The 5,619-nt window shown below is 41.9% G+C and overlaps 1 pseudogene; it reads left to right on the plus strand.

Annotated features, from left to right (window-relative positions):
• The first annotated feature begins 688 nt into the window (after nucleotides 1-688).
• Nucleotides 689-5,619, plus strand: part of LOC116077271 — an 8,161-nt pseudogene continuing 3,230 nt past the window's right edge.

The raw sequence follows: 5,619 nt of genomic DNA on the forward strand, positions 1-5,619 counted from the left end.
GCATATCCGATTAAGATAAACTGATAGTGCACTTAAGCAGATACACTCTGCTCTCTCTCTGCTATCATCTAGCTAACTATTATCTGTCTGTCTGTCTGTCTGTCTGTCTGTCTGTCTATCTATCTATCTATAGATAGATATCTATAGATATCTCTGTATCTTTCTCATCTATATATCTAAATATCTATGTATGTATCATCTATGTAAGTATATATCTATGTATCTATGTATTATCTCTCTATCTCTCTGTATCTATCACTTACATATGTATAATCTATGCATGCATGTATGTATCTATCATGTATGTATGTATGATCTATCTTATCTACATATGTATATATCATGTATGTGTCGTGCAGGTATGTATTTATGTTCTATCTATCTATATCTATCTATCTATCTATCTATCTATCTATCTATCTATCTATGTACCTCAGCTAAGAAAATCACACTAATTTATAAAAGTACCAGTCATTGGAATATTCTTTAATTATAATGAACTAAAGTAGGAGGTTAAAACAATGCATACCTCTTATAAATGAAGAATAAAGTATCATGATAGTAACAAACTAGTCTCCTTTGAGCTTCTAATGAGCAGAAAGGAGAATAAGCGTAGGGCCTCTTGGGAATAAAGATGATAATGGATGGAACAGGATTCTAGACGTGGTAAGTTGTCACACCTGCGGGCATGCTCACTGAGAGTAGTAGAAGAAAAGAAAGGATGCTGAATGTGACTCAAGACACAGAAGAAGAAAGTGGGGAGGAAGGAGAGGCTCCTGGGGATTTAGAAGTGAGATCCACAGACATGTAAACCGGTGGGCAGCACAGATGCATAAGGCGATGATGACTCCACACGTGAAGCCAGATTCCACTAGTACACTCTTCATCCTGTGTAAATATCTGAGATGCTAGAACAGAGATTTACCAAAACTAGCCCTCAAATAATGAGATCAGATTTGGGGTAAAATGCAGAGCCATTGAGAGCTACCTTTCTGGGAAAGGCCCAGGCCCACCAGCATCACAAAGCGATTCTACAGATGCTGAAGGAATGCACAGTTCCAATTTTATTGACCTATCCAGAGGACAGAGAAGGAAAGGGACAGTTTCTAAATTTCATGAGTTCAACATTATCCTGCCAACTTTGACCAGACAGTACACAGGTGGAAACCACAACTGTAACACTTTTATATAAATATTAGCAAAAGACTCCACAGCTTCATGCCAACACTGAAATAAGTTAAATGGAACTAATTTTAGAAATCCAAAGATTGACATTAGGAGAGAATAGAGATGTACACCTTTAATTCCAGTACCCAAGACACAGAGACAAACAGATCTCTGTAAGTTAAAGGCCAGCTTTGTTTTCATAGAGAGTTCCAGGCTAAGGCTACATGGAAAGACTCTATTTCAAAAACAACAGCAAACCAAAAGCCCAATAAACCATCTAACTAGCCCATCAACCAATTCACCCACCTATCCACCCACTCACCCAACCAACCAACCAACCAACCAACCAACCAACCAACCAACCAACCAAGGAAAAACAAAACTTCAACACATCCTGCCCCAACAAAAAACATCAGGAAAACCAAGCTGGTCTGTAACTCCACTAAATCACAAGAAGAAAGGCATTTGCTGATATCCAGTGAAGGAGGAATCCAGGGTTAATACAAATTCCACTTAATGCTACTATCCCCAAATACAGCAAGCGGCTTCCAGCTATGTTTCTGTCCAGTAAAAGCACACATCAGCATCAGCCTATTATCACTGTGACTTTGCAGTGCTGCAGAGGGGGCTGAACAAGTTATTAAACAAGGAGGAAAGGAGTGGGAGGGAGAGGGGAAAGGAGGGAGAGAAGAGGATGGTGTGGAGATATTCTTTTAAAACCGATACAGTTGGTCAGAAAGCCAACAGAAAAACTAGCGATAAGCTGTTAAGTACAAAATTAATAGGCATACATAAAATTATGTTCATAAACAAAACCAGCCAGCAACAGGAATGAGGCGATTGAACACAGATCTCACAAGAGCTGCACATGTGCAGCATAGAGAACCAAGTCCAACCCAAAGGCATAAACTAAGTTTTGTACAGATGAAAACTTCAACATTATCATTTTGGTTGTTTAGTCAACTTACACACCTCATGAGGCTTCAGTAAAGATCGCAGAGTAATCAAGAGAAGATGATTTTTAAAATTTCTATGTCTGCCAGGCATACGTGAAATCCTGGGTTTGATCTCGAGAACTACCATATATGTGCATATAAATTATATATAAACGAGTATCTATGTATTTATGTGTACATATAACATGGAATCTCATTGTGAAAAGAACTTAATTTTTAATTCATAAAGAGCCCCTATTCATTAATAAATGTTATTGTAATGGTTAGTGTTAAGTGGCAACTTGACAGAACCTACAATTGCCTAAGGAACAAGCCTTATGAGGTTATCTAGGGTAGATTCATTGTGGTGGGTACACCTCCCCACTGTGAGTGGCACCATTCCCTAGGCTTGGGTCCTGGACTGAATACAAAGGGGAAAGTGAGACAGGCACAGGAATTTCTTATGTTGCTCTCTGTGTGTGGCTATTATATGACCTTCTTTTTCAAACTCATGTGCCCTAACTTCTCTGTCATGCCAGACTGTACTCCCTGGAACTGTGAGACAGAGGAAACCTTTCCTCCTTTGAGTTTCTTTTGGCAGTTTTGTTTGTTTTTCTCACTGCAATTGAAAAGTACCTAGGTCACCTATCTGCGGTCTGTTGGCAGAGGAGTCTGAGATAGGATGTGTCTAGGGAATGAAGCATTGAGACAGCTCTGAGGGAAAGACACTTGACCTTTCTCCTAAGAAGAAATGTTCAGATTAAATCTGAGATGGCATAACATTTTCTACTGAAGTTTGATGATGACAAAAACCTTGTCTCGTGAAATTGTGATAGTGACACGAAGAGATAGATAGGCACTACCTGATTTGGGGAGTTTTTATCTTTACAACTTTTATGAAGAATAAGTGGGCAAAATTCTGAAGAGAGAGAGAGAGGGATGTAGGGAGAGAGTTAAAGAGAGAGAGAGAGAAAGAGAGAGAGAGAGAATATGCATGCTATCCTGTGAACTAGTAGTTTAATGCTGACTTCTAGCGATCCACCAGCTTACCATAGTGCTTTCCATAGTGGGAAAGCAGGAACTAGTTTTAAAAAGTATGGACCATCATGGAAGGAAGAAAAATAAGCATCTGTTAAGAAGAAGGAAAGGCTGATAGGAAGCGATCTGCACGAAGTACCGCACGAGACAGGCTACAACACAGAGTGTTTACTGCATTGCCATCTGTGTAAGAAAATATTTATTAGGATGGGGGCAATTAGAAATGATTCATAAAAAACTGGAAGCAACAAGGGTTTAGGAATACAAAGAATGAAAAAGAAGAAGAAGAAGAGAAGGAGGAGGAGGAGGAGGAGGGCCTAGAAGAAGCCCCCTTTCTTCCCCTCCCCTTTCCTCCACTTTCTTCTCCTTCCCTCCTCTTGCCTTCCCCTCTCTCTGTCATTCCTAATTTCCTTCCTTTTGTTTGTTCCCTCCCTCCTTCCATTTGCCCCTCCCTCCCTCTCCCTCCCTTCTTTTTTCCCTCCCTCCCTGGCCAACTTCTTAACTTCTTTCTTTCTGAGTCTTGTAGAGTCCAGGCTAACTTTACCCTTATGATGTACATGAGGCTGACATTGACCTTCTTTCTGATCATCTCACTTCTGCCTCTCAAGTTGCTTGGATCACAGGCATGATCCCTCATTCCCCATTTATGTGGTGTTGGGGTCTAACTGCCTCCTTGCATGCTAAGCAGTCTACCAATGGAGCCACAGCTAACCAAATGGCCTACATCAGCTTTCAAAACTGTGGGCTTTATATACATCTTTCCTTGGTAAGTGTCCAGCCTAAGGTATTTAATTGCAGCAATGCACATTGAGCTATTACATTACTGAGTACTCTTAAAAAATGAATTTCTAAGAGTAGTTACTTCGCAGCGTCCCTTGATGATCTCAGCATTGAGAGGATGTTTCTCACATTTATAGAGTTTATTACACCTATACCCAATCTTTATGTTCTATCATCTGAAGACAGAGTTCCAGTGACTTCTGAGAAGTGTACAACTGAGTACGTTATTTCTATATTGAAATCCCTCCAGTTCTTCCTTATCACAAGCCAGACTTCTAAAGAATCAAGGATCGCATCCTACCCCCATCCTTGCCTCTCTCTGCACAGACTTTAGCTACCAGTTCATGCTCTAGCTCCTGGCAAAGTGATACCCCTCATCTGCCCTTCACCCCTGCTTGCTGTTTCCACAACTCGGCTCTGTTTTCAGGGTTTGCTTACAAATTCTTGTTCACCAACACTCTGAACATCTCCATTGACTCCTGCCACTTGCCTGCATTCTTTGCCATCTGAGAGACAGAGACAATGTTATGATTAGTTTTGTTTCTCTTTCCCTCACTAACTTGGCATTGAACGGGGCTCTGTGGGATTCTGTGGAAGGATTGACATGGCCACTAACAAGAATGTTTGAGCTTTGGTAGAGGAAGGCTCACTCTACCTCAAAGGTATCCATGATGGTCCCCATCCTTGTATTGTGACTGTCTATACTCCTGAGTCCACGTTGACAGGCTTAGGAAGGTAGATGCCCCCATTGCTGTTTCCCAGGGAATGTGTCTGGAGTTTGTCCTCTCTCTGGTAGAATGCGGGGTCAGTTTCTTCTGCCAAGTCCTTATGGCTTCATTCACTCCCAGTGGCTCCCTTATGAGCCCACTACTCCAGCTCAGGACAGGACTACAACGTGGGTGTCCCTCCTGCCCTCATCTCCCATCTACATAGAAGCTGTTAGGGTTCTTGTTGCCCCTCATGGCCACCCTAATACTCTTTCCACTTTCCTGCCTATTTCATAAAGATGTGACGTTGCGGGGTCTCCTTCCCCTTCTCTCCACAGGAATTTCTGTCCCTTTGTGTGATCTCCATTTTGCTTCTCAGCTGTTCTGCAGAGAAAGTCATTGATGCCTCCCACATGGCTGGACACCTTCCCATCCCTACTCCTTCAATCTGTTCTCATGAGCATCTGGGCTTATCTTTGCAAAAGGAAGCTCATCAGCTCACTCTCCAGCTTCAAACCCCCAAGCGCTTGCTCAGGATAAATGTCAAACTCATTAGTATGACCTATAGCAGCATCCTGCACAAGTCTGCTGGTCCCCAGACAGGCTCAGGACTTCTTTCCAATGTTTCCATTGCAGCCCTTCTCCCTCCATGCTCTGGGGCCTCCCAGCATTCTTCTGACCCAGATTCCAGGCTTTCTCCACCAGAAAGCCTTGGTCATCCCTAGGTATGTCAGTCTCTGTCAGCAAATGACACCATCTCTGTACTTGACCTTTATCTCAAATAATTTTACTAAGTATAAGAAGTAAAAGAGGGCTGGAGAGATGACTCAGCGGTTAAGAGCACTGACTGCTCTTCCAAAGGTCCTGAGTTCAAATCCTGGCAAACACATGGTGGCTCACAACCATCCGTAATGAGATCTGATGCCCTCTTCTGGTGTGTCTGAAGACAGCTACGGTGTACTTATATATAATAGTATATATATATATATATA

The sequence above is a fragment of the Mastomys coucha genome, unplaced genomic scaffold, assembly GCF_008632895.1.
Source record: "Mastomys coucha isolate ucsf_1 unplaced genomic scaffold, UCSF_Mcou_1 pScaffold5, whole genome shotgun sequence".
NCBI classification, from domain to species: Eukaryota; Metazoa; Chordata; class Mammalia; order Rodentia; family Muridae; genus Mastomys; species Mastomys coucha.